The sequence below is a fragment of the Salmo salar genome, chromosome ssa13, assembly GCF_905237065.1.
Source record: "Salmo salar chromosome ssa13, Ssal_v3.1, whole genome shotgun sequence".
NCBI classification, from domain to species: domain Eukaryota; kingdom Metazoa; phylum Chordata; class Actinopteri; order Salmoniformes; family Salmonidae; genus Salmo; species Salmo salar.
In genome coordinates, this window is record NC_059454.1 from 50,056,774 (window position 1) to 50,075,966 (window position 19,193).

General features: G+C 41.4%; 1 pseudogene; it reads left to right on the forward strand.

Moving 5' to 3' along the window:
• Nucleotides 1-19,193, forward strand: part of LOC106567460 (nucleolar complex protein 2 homolog) — a 52,712-nt pseudogene that overhangs the window by 20,889 nt on the left and 12,630 nt on the right.

Consider the following 19,193-nt stretch of genomic DNA (forward strand, 5'->3'; position numbering starts at 1 on the left):
AGTCATATGTTTGAAAAATTGAAGTTTTTGCATTTTTGAGGTATTTGAATATCGCGCCACGGGATTACACTGGCTGTTGAGTAGGTGGGCGTCCCACCTAGCCCAGAGAGGTTAAGGATCAGTCCAGCCAACTTGGATCTATTTGCTACTGTAGCTAACAAGGTAGAACAGTTGAATTGTTATGAACACACCCTTCTGTCCGTCTCCAACAGTCTTTACAGCATGCTAGCATGTCCACCGGCTGGTCTTTCATTCTATCGGTTAGGTTGCCAGAGACGCAACCTAGTCGTGAAGTCTTTGTGTTCTAAAATGTTCCTTTGCCATGCAGGTTGGCAAAGTTCTTATCTAGAGGCGTAATGGTACACATATTCATACTGATCCATTCGGTACAGGGACCTCTGTTCGTCTGCACTGTGATCCCGAATGAATACAAAAAAATAAAAAACAAAACACTAGGCTATGCCTCTTGAGTAATTCTGAGCTGAAAAAAACTAACATTTCAAGTTAAACAGTTAAAACAACTGAGTACGTTGTAATCAAAATTCACATTTCAAACTGTCCTTTTGTGAGGCACAGCCGAGAACTAGTTCTGTACGATGGCGTCAATAAACCAGAATTAGAGGATCCTCATGCATCATCGTTTATCTCCAGTTTGGGAACATTTTGGCTTCCCAGTAGATTACTATGACGATGGAGAGTTGTGGATGAAATATTAACAGTATGTCACAACACTCAATGAGAATAGCCTATGCAGCTGCCAACACCTCAAATATGTTGACACAACAACATCACTCCTGTATACCGGAGCAAGATGCAAATGCGAAGAAACAACAACACAACAGCTTCTCCCTTCTGCATTTAAGCACCCCTTGGCAACTGATTCTGTCCCAGCCAAAGAAATTACAAGAGCGATAGCTAGGCTGTGTTTATTTTTTTACAATCTTTGGTTTATAGCTGCGGATATTCGCCCATTCTCGTTGGTTACCTACCTCTGTCACGACTTCCGCCGAAGTCAGGTCCTCTCCTTGTTCGGGTGGCGCTCGGCGTCGCCGGGCTTCTAGCCATCATCGATCCACTTTTCATTTTCCATGTGTTTTGTCTTGTTTTTCCTCACACCTGGTTTCAATTCCCTCAATTACTTGTTGTGTATTTAACCCTCTGTTCCCCCCATTCTTTGTGTGGGATTTTTTGTTCTGGATGCCATTGGTTTTGCTTAATAAATCTCCGGTTATTACCCAGTTCTGCTCTCCTGCGCCTGACTTCTCTGCCGCCAATTATGCACCCCGCTACAACCTCATCCCCATATTGTTTTATTTACTTTTTTGCTCTTTTGCACACTAGTATTTCCAGTATTTCTACTTGCACATCTATCACTCTAGTGTCAATTTGCTAAATTGTAATTACTTCGCTACTATGGCCTATTTATTGCCTTACCTCCTTACGCCATTTGCACACACTGTATATAAACTTTTTCTATTGTGTTATTGACTGTAAGTTTGTTCATTCCATGTGTAACTCTGTTGTTGTTTTTGTCACACTGCTTTGCTTTATCTTTGCCAGGTCATAGTTGTAAATAAGAACTTGTTCTCAACTGGCCTACCTGGTTAAATAAAGGTGAAATAAATAAAATATTTTAAGTCACCCATATTGAAAGAAATGTAGAACAATTAGACACCCTATAACCCACACCTACACACTCATGTATCAATCTGATTGATGGATTGTGTTGTGCAGTAAGCAGGTTCAGGTGTATAACTGTGGCTCCTTCCACCTTCAAAGAATAGGCAAGAGGGCCAACCATAGAGAATAGTAAGACACTTCATTATTTCTATAACTACGCTATATTGTTTGTCCTCGTGTCGGTTCATTTTCAGCATAAAGTACTCTGCAGCCACAGTGTGGACACCAGGTCACACACACACAGATTCCTGTTGAACACTTGCTTTAACTACATTATAGAGAAAATAACAGTCTCTCTCCTTCACTTCATCACTCTCTCCCCTTTTCCCTAAATGCTCTGGGTCAGGTATTCCCAAACTGGGGTACGCGGGGCTATACATTTGGGTGAGGTTTTTTTCTTGCCTGAGTAGCCTCGTTTCACTGCCAAAAATACAATTCAACCATCTAGTGTTCAGCAAAATAACAACACAATGTCAAATACAGGTAGCCTAGTCAAATAATGAACATCCAATCACATTAACCGTTACTCTCTCGCGGGAAACCTTCAATCTTGCCCAGACATTTAGAAACAAAACATGACAATTTGAAAAATAAGCCACAGGAGTTTTTTGAGCGAGAATAAAGATGACTGTCGAGTAGTAAGACATGAATAAAAGCAACAGATACCATTAATAAGAAGGGGCTAGGAGCGTCTTATATGATGAGCTACCGAGTGGGCAGGCAAGTGTCACGCCCTGACCTGAGAGAGCTGTTTTTCTCTGTTTGGTTAGGTCGGGGTGTGATATGGGGTGGGCATTCTATGTCATATATTTCTTTGTGTTTGGCCGAGTATGGTTCCTAATCAGAGGCATCTGTCTATCGTTGTCTCTGATTGGGAATCATACTCAGGCAGCCCTTTTTCCCACCTTCTGTTGTGGGATCTTGTTTTTGTACAGCTCTGTGAAAGCCTGCAGAACGTGACGTTCGGTTTCCTTTGTTTGTTATTTTGTTTAGTGTTCTGAGTATAAATAAAATGTAATCATGAGCACTTACCACGCTGCACCTTGGTCTACCCATAACGACGAATGTTACAGCAAGCCCCATACTATTGTGGAGGACTCTGCTGCCGCGGATATGGCTAGGACAATGCTGGGGAAAAAGTCCCCAAAAAACTATACATACAATGCCTTCATTAAACAACTGTTTCACGACGCATCAGTGACATGGCAGGAGATGTTTTGAAACAATTACTGCTTCGCATACAAGCCAGTGAATTACATGCGTTACAGCTGGATGAGTCAACAGACGTGGCGGGCCTGGCACAGCTCCTGGTATATGTCCGTTATGTTTATGGGGGGTCAATTAGGGATGACATCCTCTTCTACAAACCACTGGAAACCAGGACATGCAAGGATATTTTTTAAGTATTGGACAGCCTTGTGACATCAAATGGACTTTGGTGGTCAAGATGTGTCGGTACTGATGGCGCAAAAGCCATGACAGGGAGACATTGTGGAGTGGTAACGCGCGTGCAAGCAGTTGCTCCCAATGCCACTTGGGTACACTGCAGCATCCACCGAGAGGCTCTTGCTGCCAAGAGAATGCCTGACAGCTTGAAAGACGTTTTGGACACTACAGTGAAAATGGTTAACTTTGTTAAAGCAAGGCCCATGAACTCCCGTGTATTTTCTGCATTATTCAATGATATGGGCAGCAACCATGTAACGCTTTTACAACATCCAGAAGTGCGCTGGTTATCAAGGAGCAAAGTATTGACACGTTTTTTTGAATTGAGAGATGATCTTAAAGTTTTCTTTACTGACCATAATTTTCACTTGTCTGACCACTTGCATGATGACGAGTTTCTCACACGACTGGCCTATCTGGGTGATGTTTTTTCTCACCTGAATGACCTGAATCTAGGATTACAGGGACACTCTGCAACTATATTCAATGTGCGGGACAAAATTGAGGCTATGATTAAGAAGTTGGAGCTTTTTTTTTCTGCATTAACAAGGATAACACACAGATCTTTCCATCATTGTATGATTTTTTTGTTTGCAAATTAACTCAAGCTTACGGACTATGTCAAATGTGATATAGCGAAGCACCTGAGTGAGCTGGATGTGCAATTACGCAGGTACTTTCCCAAAACGGGTGACAACTGGATTTGTTATCCCTTTCCTGCCCTGCCTACAGTCCACTTACTGATATCTGAACAAGAGAGCCTCTTCAAAATCGCAACAAGCGGTTCAGTGAAAATTTTATTTTATCAGAAGCCACTGCCAGATTTCTGGATAGGGTTGCGCTCAGAGTTTCTTGCCTTGGCAAATCACGCTGTTAAGACACTGATGCCCTTTGCAACCACATACCTATGTGAGAGTAGATTCTCGGCCCTCACTAGCATGAAAACTATATACAGGCACAGACTGTGTGGAAAATGATTTAAGACTGAGTGTAATAAAGTCTGTGTGAGCTGGTTTGGAGGAGTCAGGCGCAGGGCAGCAGATATGAGTAAAAACGTATTTACTCAAAATACAAACAAATACAACGCAATAATGCGAGCCCACAATAACGGACCGTATTACATACAAACAATTACTCACAAACAAACATGGGGGAACAGAGGTTTAAATAATGAACAAGTAATTGAGGAATTGAAACCAGGTGTGTAAGACAAAGACAAAACAAATGGAAAATGAAAAGTGGATCGGTGATGGCTAGAAGGCCGGTGACGTCGACCGCCGAACGCCGCCTGAACAAGGAGAGGGACCGACTTCGGCAGAAGTCGTGACACTGAGACTATCCAATACAACCCAACATTGCAGAGTTATGTGCATCCTTTCAAGCACACCCTCTTCATTAACCTGTGGTGAGTTATTCACAATTTTTGACATACAAATAAGGTTTTATGTGTAAAATGGCCAAATAAAGAGCAAAATTATTGATTATTATTATATTATTATTATTTGTGCCCTGGTCCTATAAGAGCTTTTTGTCACTTCCCACGAGCTGGGTTGTGACAAAAAAGCACACTCATTCTTATGTGGCAGGCTTACAATAATGGCAAAAAACTACATTTGAGAGTGCGCTGACCCTGGTGCTAGAGGGGGTACGCAGCTGGAGGTTGAATGTTTGAAGGGGTACGGGACTATAAAAGGTTTGGGAACTATATCAGCTGTGTCGGTGAACCCCTCCCGCATCTGAACTGGCTACATAGAGGGCACAGCATGATCAGAGTTGAGAGGTCAGTTGGTCAGGCCAACAGGAAGTATTGTTAAAGAGATGCTTTACAGTAGTCCCAGAGTTAATGATCCAAGGTCAGTTTTGTATTTCCCCTCCTGATGATTATGACTTATGACCAACAGTGTTAGCGTGTTTTTTTTTTCTTTTTCGATCTCTCTCTCTCTATCTGTCTCTCATCTGCAGGTATGTTTTGATGTGAGAGAGGATGCCAACCCCCAGTCCTGTCATTGCCACCTCACCCGCTCTTAAGATAACCTTTGGGCCGACTGGGAGTCCAAGGCTGGTTAGGAGACACCACTAGAGACACTTATGTAATTGTGATGAACTGAGAGAATATTAGGGTAGCACTGTGATTCATTAAACACATGCTGCCTTCCCTGCCCCTATGTCCTTACCTCTTTCCCTTTTACACCTCTCTCACCACCTTTCTTCCTCTGTTTTTATAATGCACAACAGATGTGCATTGAAGTACAGATTGAACTTGGATTTATAATATATTACAATTATAATATTTATAATGCATTTATTTATAACACTTGGATAATTAACTTCTTTCAATAAAGCATTTCACATTCTCTACTGGTTGAAATTAAGTCTCTCATTTGATGAAATACTACTGTCACGTCCTGACCAGTATAGAGGATTATTTGTATTATTTGGTCAGGGCGTGGCAGAGGTATGTTTGTTTTGTATGGTGTTTTTTTTTTGTATAGCTTAGAGGGGTGTGTTATTTATGTGTTCCGGGGTTTTGTGGTGTATGTTTTAGTATGAGTAGGTTCTAGGTTATGTTTTCTATGTGCAGATTTGGTTGCTGGACTCTCAATTGGAGGCAGGTGTTTCTAGTTGCCTCTGATTGGGAGTCCTATAAGTAGGTGTGTGTTTTGTTTGTCACTTGTGGGTAGTTGTATGTTAGCACTGCTTTTGTTTAGCCTGCTACACAGTTCCTGTCGTGAGTTTTGTTTATTGTTTTTTTCCTCGTGTTCACATTGAAAATAAATGATGATGAGCACGCAATCCGCTGCATATTGGTCCACTTTTTCCGACAGCGATTTCAACATATGTTCTGACGAAGAGGAATGTGACAACTACACTTATCCTGTGTTTATCAGATCAATGCAGATGAAAGAAATTAGATAGAGATGAACTGGTTTGAGTATTTACATGATGCATAGGAAGTGTAGTGTACTGTTTAAAATTTTATGTCTGTATATATGAATTTCAAATCAGCCTTTAACTAGTTAAATCGTGTTTCTGGTCTATTGCATAGTTACAATGTGCAACCATTGACGTCCCAGGACCAAGATTGGTAAACACTGTTGAAGTGTATAATTGTAATACATACATGCAGACACAGCGTCATTCAAAATCTGGAATTTGATACTCCTGGTATTGGATATGACTGAAAAATAATATCAAAGACATTCACACCTGAACTGCACCTTTATTTGCCAAGGTAGAGTACATGATCAGTGAATATATTAAATGTACAGGCTACAATGTGGGGATCTCATGCATGGTAATAACTACATATATATACGACTTGCATCCTTGGCAAAAAGTTATTATATTGTACTCAATTCATAGGCTTCATTAATGTCATTCAGACTGTTTTGAAGTTGATACAACTGGCTATGATAGCCGAGGTTTATAGCTAGGTTCTGAACTAATATGTATACCAAATGTTTGGGTCAATACACAGATCGGCTACATAGCTAGCTACACATCCATAGGCATACAGGTATTTCTATCCTCTACTGCACAATAAGCAAGAACATAGTAAGCTAGCTACGTTATTTCAGCTATCTGCATTGCATGGCAAATATCAGCAAGGCAAGCTTAGAACATTGTACATTCAATGTGCAGTAAATGCTTTAGCTAGCTAGATTCTTTACATCCACTGTTTCACAAGACGGCAGCCTGGTTTGCTGGTTGTTTCAGGAGTCCCTAAAACGTTAAACAACCAGAATTACAATTTCATACTCCTGTCACAACACCAGTAAAGCCAGCCAGCTAGCTGGCTAATGTTAGCTAGTCAGCTAGCTTTCAAAATCGTGATTTTTGTAAATTAACTTTATAAAAAAATATGCATAATCGTTTGTCTCTACATTAACTAACATATTCCTGTCAACTGTCATTTTTTGCATGATTTGTTATGATGCTATAATCACTTACATCCTAGTATTTTTGTCAGCCATCTTTGCTGAAGAAAGTCTCCTGTGGAACACCATTTGGGTCTTTGTGTGTCAAAAAAGATAAACGTCAAAAAACATGATTTTTTTTTTAGTTTTTATATTTCACCTTTATTTAACCAGGTAGGCAAGTTGAGAACAAGTTCTCATTTACAACTGTGACCTGGCCAAGATAAAGCAAAGCAGTTTGACACATATAACACAGAGTAAAACAAACATACAGTCAATAATACAGTAGAAAAATAAGTCTATGTACAATGTGACCAAATGAGGTGAGATAAGGGAGGTAAAGGCAATAAATAGGCCATGGTGGCGAAGTAAATACAATATAGCAATTAAAACACTGGAATGGTAGATTTGACAGTAGATGAGTGTGCAAAGTAGAAATACTGGGGTGCAAAGGAGCAAAATAAATAAATAAATACAGGAGGGGAAGAGGTAGTTGTTTGGGCTATTTATAGATGGGCTATGTACAGGTGCAGTGATCTGTGAGCTGCTCTGACAGCTGGTGCTTAAAGCTAGTGAGGGAGATAAGTGTTTCCAGTTTCAGAGATTTTTGTAGTTCGTTCCAGTCATTGGCAGCAGAGAACTGGAAGGAGAGGCGGCCTAAGGAGGAATTGGCTTTGGGGGTGACAAGTGAGATATACCTGCTGGAACGTGTGCAGCTATGGTGACCAGCGAGCAGAGATAAGGCGGGACTTTACCTAGCAGGGTCTTGTAGATGACCTGGAGCCAGTGGGTTTGGCGACGAGTATGAAGCGAGGGCCAGCCAACGAGAGCGTACAGGTCGCAGTGGTGGGTAGTATATGGGGCTTTGGTGACAAAACGGATGGTACTGTGATAGACTGCATCCAATTTGTTGAATAGGGTGTTGGAGGTTATTTTGTAAATGACATCGCCAAAGTCGAGGATCGGTAAAATGGTATGTTTGGCAGCATGAGTGAAGGATGCTTTGTTGCAAAATAGGAAGCCAATTCTAGATTTAACTTTGGATTGGAGATGTTTTATGTGAGTCTGGAGGGAGAGTTTACAGTCTAACCAGACACCTAGGTATTTGTAGTTGTCCACATATTCTAAGTCAGAACCGTCCAGAGTAGTGATGCTAGATGGGCGGGCAGGTGCAGGCAGCGATCGGTTGAAGAGCATGCATTTAGTTTTACTTGTATTTAAGAGCAGTTGGAGGCCACAGAAGGAGAGTTGTATGGCATTGAAGCTCGTCTGGAGGGTTGTTAAAAAAATACTAAAGACTAAAGTACAATTAACTTTAAATCCCAGACGAGCCCCCACTTGTCACAGGCCGGCTCATAGCCTGTGGCAAAAATGAGGGGACATCAACAACAGGTATAGGCCAATTCAAAAGGTTCTTTATTGTAAACAAAACTATTAACTTTAAACAAAGGAAAAAGGAATGAGGTGTGGAAATGTCATAATGTAGGGTGTATGTAAAGTGCGTGAATATGTGTGTGTGAACATGACTGAGTGGAAACTACGTAAAATTACAAAGGAACAAACAAAACAGGATCATACCTGGAGGAGCAGGGAGAGAGAGAGAGAGAGGTTAGTGGAGCAGTTTTATACCCTGAGCCCAGGTGGCTCCAATCACGCCAGCTCCAATCACTAATGACCCTCCTCTGCCTGCAGGAGGAACCGCCCCTGCACTGCAGAGGAGGAGCCGTGACACACAGTGTCCAAAGAAAGGCCAGAAGTATACAGAATGGTGTCGTCTGCGTAGAGGTGGATCAGAGACTCACCAGCAGCAAGAGCGACATCATTGATATATACAGAGAAGAGAGTCGGTCCAAGAATTGAACCCTGTGGCACCCCCATAGAGACTGCCAGAGGCCCGGACAACAGGCCCTCAGATTTGACACACTGAACTCTGTCGGAGAAGTAGTTGGTGAACCAGGCGAGGCAATCATTTGAGAAACCAAGGCTGTTGAGTCTGCCGATGAGGATGTGGTGATTGACAGAGTCGAAAGCCTTGGCCAGGTCAATGAATACGGCTGCACAATATTGTTTCTTATCGATGGCGGTTAAGATATCATTTAGAACCTTGAGCGTGGCTGAGGTGCACCCATGACCAGCTCTGAAACCAGATTGCATAGCGGAAAAGATATGGTGGGATTCAAAATGGTCGGTGATCTGTTTGTTAACTTGGCTTTCGAAGACCTTAGAAAGGCAGGGTAGGATAGATATAGGTCTGTAGCAGTTTGGGTCAAAAGTGTCCCCCCTTTGAAGAGGGGGATGACCGCAGCTGCTTTCCAATCTTTGGGAATCTCAGACGACACGAAAGAGAGGTTGAACAGCCTAGTAATAGGGGTTGCAACAATTTCAGCAGATAATTTTAGAAAGAAAGGGTCCAGATTGTCTAGCCCAGCTGATTTGTGGGGGTCCAGATTTTGCAGCTCTTTCAGAACATTAGCTGACTGGATTTGGGAGAATGAGAAATGGGGAAGGCTTGGGCGAGTTGCTGTGGAGGGTGCAGTGCTGTTGACCGGAGTAGGGGTGGCCAGGTGGAAAGCATGGCCAGCCGTAGAAAAATGCTTATTGAAATTCTCAGTTATAGTGGATTTATCGGTGGTGACAGAGTTACCTATCCTCAGTGCCCACTGGCAGCTGGGAGGAGGTGCTCTTATTCTCAATGGACTTTACAAAGTCCCAGAACTTTTTTGAGTTTGTGTTGCAGGAAGCAAATTTCTGCTTGAAAAAGCTAGCCTTGGCTTTTCTAACTGCCTGTGTATATTGGTTTCTAACTTCCCTAAAAAGTAGCATTTCACGGGGGCTGTTCGATGCTAATGCAGAACGCCACAGGATGTTTTTGTGTTGGTTAAGGGCAGTCAGGTCTGGAGAGAACCAAGGGCTATATCTGTTCCTGGTTCTACATTTCTTGAATGGGGCATCCTATTTAAGATGGTGAGGAAGGCATTTAAAAAAAATAACCAGGCATCCTCTACTGACGGGATGAGGTCGATATCCTTCCAGGATACCCGGGCCAGGTCGATTAGAAAGGCCTGCTAGCTGAAGTGTTTCAGGGAGTGTTTGATAGTGATGAGTGGATATAACTATAACTGACGCCATTTGGTTCTTTGCGTGTCAAAGAAGATACGTTAAATAACACTATTTGATGTGTTAAATAAGCTTTTAATTTGATACGTCAAATAACACAATTCTATTATAGAATGTTGTGTGTGCTGAATTTGCACGTGCAAGCCAAGCACCACCACTACTATCAGTAGCACTGTCAAAGCTGTACAAAAAAAGTCTGCAACATGCACACACCGGCCACAAACGATGTGTTTACAATACAGTGTTGGTAATAAGGCATTCATTGTTTGACCACAACTTCTGGGGTAGCTAGCTAGCTTTAGCTTGGCACCTAGCTAGCACCAATACAACCAGCCTGAAAACAATGACCTGTAGAAACTGCAGTCATTTTCATTACTCTTAGCAATGATTTAGGAATCCTTGTGAGTAAGTATTAGCTAGGTAGCCACTTGTTGTTCACCTATTGAAATTGAACTTCAGGCACAACCGGACAGGGTTATGTAAGGGCACTGCGTTCATCCACCTCTGGTCTGCTCGCCTCCCTACCTCTGAGGAAGCACAGTTCCCGCTCAGCCCAGTCAAAACTGTTCGCTGCTCTGGCACCCCAATGGTGGAACAAGCTCCCTCACGACGCCAGGACAGCGGAGTCAATCACCACCTTCCGGAGAAACCTGAAACCCCACCTCTTTAAGGAATACCTAGGATAGGATAAAGTAATCCTTCTAACCCCCCCCCTTAAAAGATTTAGATGCACTATTGTAAAGTGGTTGTTCCACTGGATATCATAAGGTGAATGCACCAATTTGTAAGTCGCTCTGGATAAGAGCGTCTGCTAAATCACTTAAATGTAAATGTATATTGGGAAGCTAGCCACAATAAGGATTAGGCACAATTGTGGAATTTGCGGTTTGCCTTCAAAATAAAAGTACCTCTTTGAAAGTGGTGCAGAAGGTTATAATTGGTGGAATCATGCCATATTCAGACTAGACGATGTTAAACAAGGTTGGAATGTGAAGCAATGAAATGGGGTATCAGTCTACTCGGTGACACCCACAGAACACAACTGTGAAGAGTTTACGCAAAAACTAGCGTTGTAGCTCTTATTGCGGGACTGTGACTGTGTGAAATCACCTTACCAGTCAGCCTATTGTGTGTATTGACATTCATATTGCATTCTACAGCTTTACCTAAGGATTGGGGTTCAATGAAATGGGGTATCAGTCTACTCAATACCAAAGATATTTTTTCCCAATGTCTTCCTCAGAGTTATCAGACTCCAAAACATCCACGCAGTATTGTGTTTCCTCGGGAATAGAGTTCAATGCACATAGTAGGTTGACAATAAATGTGGTTCAATACACAGTTGCTTCAGAGTCCCACAATAAGAGCTGTGTGTCACTGAGTAGACTGATACCCCATGCCATTGATCCACAATCCATAGGTAAGGCTGTACGGTGAAATAAGTATGCCCCCAATGCAATGCTAAAGTCTAATACATCCAGTGTGATTTCAACAGATTTTTGTCAAATTAATAAATTATTCTCTTTTGTTCATTTTATATAACAACATTCCAACCTCGTTTAGCATGATCTAATCAATTATGGCAGAATTCTACTATTTGTATTTATTTGCATCACTGTTAATGGCATACTTTTATTTTGAAGGCTAGCCTAAAAGTCCACTATTGTGGCTAATCCTTATTGTGCCTAGCTTCACATGGATGGGTCCGACCACCATTAAACAAATAAAAATGGTCTTATAAATTAGGGTTATTTTAAATGGTGACATCTAGCTATATAGTTAGCTAGCTAACTATAGCTACTGAAACAGATTGTCATTTTGTTATGTTTTTGGGGAAGAAAATTGATTGCATTCATCAGCTAGCTAGCTTTTTTTATGACCAGCACTGTAGGTGCGCAGACAACTTTACCAGCATCATAGCATACGTATCGATGAATCGTTGTGACATATGAAATACGAGTGATAGTGTAATCAATTTGTAAGAACTACGTAAAAAATGTATGAACAAGTTAAATTATTATGTGACGTGCAGTCATATTCAGGTCCTGATTGGTCAACAAGCTTATCTGACGCGTTAAATAGTGTTATTTGACGTATCTTTTTTGACACTCAAAGACTCAAACGGCGTTCCATAGTCTCCAGCCTTGGGTCGCATAGAGTAAAATTCGTCATGGGAACCACTCGATATGATTGGTCATCGCCCAGCGGTCCCCGCTGGTGATTTGCGTAAAGTTGGAAAAAGTTCAACTTCGTCCCACGCCCTCTCCATGTTTCACCGCGCAGCATCTTGTGCTAGTGTACATGGGTCATAAGACACAGCATTGCAGTGCTTGAGGCATCACTACAGACCTGTGTTCGATTCCAGGCTGTGTCATAACTGGCCGTGACCAGGATTCCCATGGGGCGGCGCACAATTGGCCAGCAGCGTCCGTGTTAGGGGAGGGTTTGACCGGTGCGGCTTTACTTGGCTCATCGCTTTCTAGCGACTCCTTGTGGCGGGCCGGGCGCCTGCAAGCTGACCCCAATTGTTAGTTGAAAGGTGTTTCCCCCGACACATTGGTGCAGCTGGCTTCCGGGTTAAGCGGGCAGGTGTGAAGGAGCATGGTTTGGCGGGTCATGTTTTGGAGAATGCATGACTCGACCTTCGCCTCTCCCAAGCCCGTTCGGGGGTTGCAGCGATGAGACAAGATTGTACCAAAAAAGATTATACCAAAAAATTAAATATGTAGAAGCACACAAAGAAATTAAGGAGCACAAATAAAAATATTTGAGGTAATAAGCTGTTTCTTTGTAGTAATGGTGCAAGCATAACGAACATGAATAATATGCTCAGTGTATTCTCCATGGCACTCAGGGGCTGCGGTACAGTGAAGTAATCATTGGAACAATTATCATCTCAGTGATTTTTGATTTTTGTCTAGGCGCACTGGTGCTCCTAAAATAAAATGCCAGGTCGCACAGCAAAATATTTAGGTGCATATGCGAGTAAAATGGTCGCACTGTAGAGACTTGACTAGTTTGTTACTGTAAGCTATATGTAAAAAAATATCAATAGCCTAAACAACAGTATTAGCGCCAAGTGTGCTTGTGAATAGTGAAAATCAGCACAAAAGCAATCATTGCATTATAATAAATATACTAGTCGAAATGACAGCGGTCAAAAAGAGTATATTGTCAATTATTTGTGGCCTCGCTCCTGCTTACAGTATGGTGTGCGTCTTCACGCAACCGTTGGATCTCATTTAGCTGTTATCCCTTTTCGACACAAATCTTTGTCACTTTCACTTGATTTCTAGACTTCCCACAAACAAGTTGCTTGCAGCTGCAACAGGTGTTGTGAGTTCTGTTCTGAGTGCATCTGCCCACCTGGGAGTTTCTCCTCCCCGGAAGCTGTGCGCAATGGTTCGCGTGGAATCTTGGCTGCTGCCTTGGCCCTCATATGTCTCTCACGTAGCCCTTGTGCCAGACTCATGATGAAGTCTCCCCTGTTCATTGTGTTGTTCATGCACTGCTTGAACAACACGTGCGCATTGATAGCGGCCAAGTCAAGCATGTTGTACTGTAGAGCACAGCAAAAGGCGAGTGGCGAGTTCCTCCTTTCACGAGTACAGCTGTGCCATCTGATCCGAAACGTTATACGACACTCGTTCACCTGCTGCCCAATATGGATCCTTTCCCAGATATGTAAAGCTGTTCAGCATGAATAAGAATAATAATCATCAGAGATGTCATGATCCCTTTCTTCCCCGCCATCTGAGTTGTTTTCATTCCGATCTTGTCGCAACGTTAACACAGCATGTGCATCCATTTGTCTTAGTCTTGCCATTGTAAATTACGCACGCTCTCACTGTGTAGTTTACTCTAAGTAATACGACTGCATCAATTCAGTGGACAGATATACAGTGCATTCGAAAAGTACTTAGACCCCTTCCCCTTTTTCACATTTTGTTATGTTACAGCCTTATTCTAAAATGGATTAAATACAAAAAAAATCATCGTCAATCTACACACAATATCCTATAATGACAAAGCGAAAAACAGGTTTTTTGAATTTTGTGCAAATGGATATACAAGAAAATATAATAAATACTTTATTTATATAAGTATTCAGACCCTTTGCTATGAGACTCGAAATTGAGCTCCGGTGCATCCTGTTTCCATTGATCATCCTTGAGATGTTTCTACAACTTGATTGGAGTCCACCTGTGGTAAATTCAATTGGTTGGACATGATTTGGAAAGGCACACACCTGTCTATATAAGGTCCCACAGTTGACAGTGCATGAAAACCAAGCCATGAGGTCAAAGGAATTGCCCGTAGCACTCTGAGACAGTATTGTGTCGAGGCACAGATCTCGGGAAGGGTACCAAAACATTTCTGCAGCATTGACCACAGGGGCCTCCATCATTCTTAAATGGAAGAAGTTTGAAACCACCAAAACTCTCCCTAGAGTTGGCCGCCTGGCCAAACTGAGCAAATCGGGGGAGAAGGGCCTTGGTCAGGAAGGTGACCAAGAACCTGATGGTCATTCTGACATACAGTGCCTTGCAAAACTATTCATCCCCCTTGGCGTTTTTCCTATGTTGTTGCATTACAACATGTAATTAACATTTATTTTTATTTGGATTTCATGTAATGGACATACACAAAATAGTCAAAATTGGTGAAGTGAAATCCCCAAAATAACTTGTTTAAAAAAATTCAGAAAAATGTAAAAGTGGTGCGTGCATATGTATTCACCCTCTTTGCTATGAAGCCCCTAAATAAGATCTGCTGCAACCAATTATCTTCAGACGTCACATAATTAGTTAAATAAAGTCCACCTGTGTGAAATCTAAGTGTCACATGATCTCAGTATATATACACCTGTTCTGAAAGGCCCCAGAGTCTGCAACACCACTTATCAAGTTGCACCACCAAGCAAGCAGGCACCATGAAGACCAAGGAGATCTTCAAACAGGTCAGGGACAAAGTTTTGGAGAAGTACAGATCAGGGTTGGGTTATAAAAAAATATCTGAAACTTTGAACATCCCACGGAGCACCATTAAATCCATGATTAAAAAGTTGAAAGAATATGGCACCACAACAAACCTAACAAGAGAGTGCCGCCCACCAAAACTCACAGACCAGGCAAGGAGGGCATTAATTAGAGAGGCAACAAAGAGACCAAAGATAACCCTGAAGGAGCTGCAAAGCACCACAGCGGAGATTGGAGTATCTGTCCATAGGACCACTTTAAGCCGCACACTCCACAGAGCTGGGTTTTACGGAAGAGTGGCCAGAAAAAAAGCCATTGCTTAAAGAAAAAAATAGGCAAACACGTTTGGTGTTCGCCAAAAGGCATGTGGGATACTCCCCAAACATATTTAAGAAGGTACTCTGGTCAGATGAGACTAAAATTGGCCTTTTTGGCCATCAAGGAAAACGCTATGTCTGGCGCAAACCGAACACCTCTCATCACCCCGAGAACACCATCCCCACAGTGAAGCATGTTAGTGGCAGCAAACAGGTTTTTCATCGGTAGGGACTGGGAAACTGGTCGGAATTGAAGGAATGATGGATGGCACTAAATACAGGGAAATTCTTGAGTGAAACCTGTTTGTCTTCCAGAGATTTGAGACTGGGATGGAGGTTCACCTTCCAGCAGGACAATGACCCTAAGCATACTGCTAAAGCAACACTCGAGTGGTTTAAGAGGAAACATTTAATTGTCTTGGAATGGCCTAGTCAAAGCCCAGACCTCAATCCAATTGAGAATCTTTGGTATGACATAAAGATTACTGTACACCAGTGGAACCTATCCAACTTGAAGGAGCTGGAGCAGTTTTGCCTTGAAGAATGGGCAAAAATCCCAGTGGCTAGATGTGCCAAGCTTATAGAGACATACCCCAAGAGACTTGCAGTTGTAATTGCTGCAAAAGGTGGCTCTACAAAGTATTGACTTTGGGGGCGTGAATAGTGATGCACGCTCAAGTTTTCAGTTTTTTTGTCTTATTTCTTCTTTGTTTCACTTCTTCAAAGTGGTAGGCATGTTGTGTAAATCAAACCTCCCCCAAAAAATCTATTTTAGTTCCAGGTTGTAAGGCAACAAGACAGGAAAAATGCCGTGAATAGTGATGCACGCTCAAGTTTTCAGTTTTTTTGTCTTATTTCTTCTTTGTTTCACTTCTTCAAAGTGGTAGGCTTGAGAGGATCTGCAGAGAAGAATGGGAGAAACTCTCCAAAAGCTTGTAGCGTCATACCAAATAAGACATGAGGCTGTAATCGCTGCTAAAGGTGCTTCAACAAAGTACTGAGTAAAGGGTCTAAATATAATATTTCTTAATTTTTTTTGCAAACATTTCTTATACATGATTTTGCTTTGTCATTATGGGTATTGTGTGTAGGTTGTTGAGGAAAAAAACGATTTAATCAATTTTAGAATAAAATTGTGGAAAAATTTGGAAAAAGTCAATGGATCTGAATACTTTCCTGAATGCACTGTAGGGGTTCACTGTTTGGAGATTATAATTAGAATAGATGAATGCAATATAATGGCCCATCCTATTCTTCATTCACAATTGGGGACTACATAATTATGCATTGTTCGCGTCCCCTCGCTCGACCACTTACCCATTCTCCCCCATCATACTATACTTCATTTATTTAATCTGTTATATGTGTGAAATTAGATTCGGTTTAGGTTCAGTTTTTAGGCAAATATCGAGGTGATTATCAACTAGGCATGGCACTATCGGGAGAAAGTGCAACTGAGGGATTACTGGGGAAACCATTCAAAACATGACATGCCCTCCTAAAACTGGTTGTAACTCCAGTTCTGTTTGTGATATGAAGACTCTAACAACACAGTGTGTTACGTAGACTTATTTAGGAAAAGTCAAGGGCAAGGACTTTGTCAAGGGGGACTTTTAAAAATGGTAATTGACATTTAAATTTGTTTTGATTTATTATGATACTCTCTGCCTGCCTAGTGTTAATTTACACAATTACTAAGAAATCCATTCATATTTTGTTTAGGAAGGTCATATAAAACATGATACAACACAATTTCTTTAAAAAGAAGACAATAGCATGTTTGAGTTGTATTTTTCTATGCTTAGGCTGTGGCTGCGGCATGCCAATGAAATCACCTTGTTAATTTAGTAGACTTCACATGCCCTACCCTACCACAGTCAACACTTATTTTAGAGTAATATAATGGAATATAATAGAATAAAATAGAAGGGATATTTTTCCCAAATGGTTATTGCTGATTGTTATCAGTAGCCTTCTCTCATGAGGAATGTGCATGGAGCCATGGTTATTCTAGGAAAAAGTTATATTTTGAAACCGAGACCATCTGCACAATATGTAGAGGTCTTTTTTGGGACCAAATAGGTCAATTTGAAATGTAGGCATCTGCACTTTCTAATCGGCTATGGCAATCAAAACATCTGGCCTACATCATGGACCTCTGTAGGATGATATGGAAGAAGTGCTGTTTGGTAAGCTTCCTTACCTTCTTTGTCAATGATTAATATTTGACAAATGATTAACATTGTCACCCATCAGACTGTTGTCAATTTAATCTTGTCTTTAGGCCACATCTATTATTATATGTGTGAAATTTGTTTCAATATAGTTTAGGTGTAGTTCGGATGGGCCGTTAGCTGCGCAGGGAACTGTTGTCTTACACTCAGAAAATACACTATCATCTTATTTTAGTATTTACAGTCTGTCCACTTCTAGATTAATAAATACATTTTTTGACTGATTACAATTTACATTTGGTGTCCTGAGGTTTCTTATGACCCATTTTAACATAATAAATGCATTAATGTATTAATGTATTATTTATTATGGAGTATTTACACAATTGAAATATCAACAGTCAGAATGACAGTCATGGCCATTCTAGTAGTTATGGAATTCCGGCGCCCTGGGTGTTAACGGCGAAAGCCCATCACATTACCTCGGAGTGGGAGATGTACCGTGCAACAGACAAACCCCCTTTATGAGAGTCTCAATTGAGTGTCTAGCCCTAAACGTTAGGGAGGCAGCGTCATGGTGCATTCGTAACCAAGTGGGAAGTGGGCATTTACCACATACACCTGGGAAAATTCCACTTGGGAATCTCATCTATCATCCTGAGCATCCTGAGCATATAAGCAGTCAGAGCTAGGGATGGGGGAGAGTCAAGTGCAAGTGTTGGTTCGTATATGGTTGACGCAGCTTGTTAGCCAATCAGCATTTCTCAACGAGTTCAAATCACATGAAAGCATCCAACTGGTATTTATTACTTCACGACTGGTAAATTCCCACCTCTCACAAGGTTACAAACGCAGCATCAGAGTAGAAACTTGAGGCCCAACATAACAATCCTGTCACGACAGATAATGCCAGGAACATTGTGAATGGCATTTCATTTTCCCGCTGTACCGAAACCAAACCATGACCCCAAAACCATAATAAGTACCTAACCGTGGGTTTGGTGAACTGTTACACCCCTATTCTTATCACTTTCCTGCTAGCTAGTCAACTACGGCTAACACAGCCACCTCAAACAGTGCAACCAGAATAACAGCAAAGTAGCTGCATTTGTTTATTTAAGCTTTTTCTAGTGACATTATTTCATACATTCACCTGGCATTGAAAATGTTCTCTCTCGTCAGGACAATGTTCAGAGCAGCTAGCCAACTGCACTCTTAACACAATCACTTCAAACTGAATCTGGTAAGACAAACTAGCTGCATTTCTTTTAGTTTTACTTGTTTTTCTAGTGACATTTATTTAGTATACATCCATAAAAAGTATGCTGATTCATGATTTTAACTGGCTGAGAAAAGATTTCTGTCTCGTCCTGACATGTTAATTCTCAATGGGACAGTGGAGAATTAATTTCAATATTGAAACAATGTTGCAAATGTCAGAGAGACAGACAGCAGGTTTATACATGTCTGCACTGTTGAAAACCAAATGATAGTCTAAAAGAAAGGTGAGATGGTTACTGTTGTTACCGCATACAATAATACGATTATTGTGGATAGTCAGAT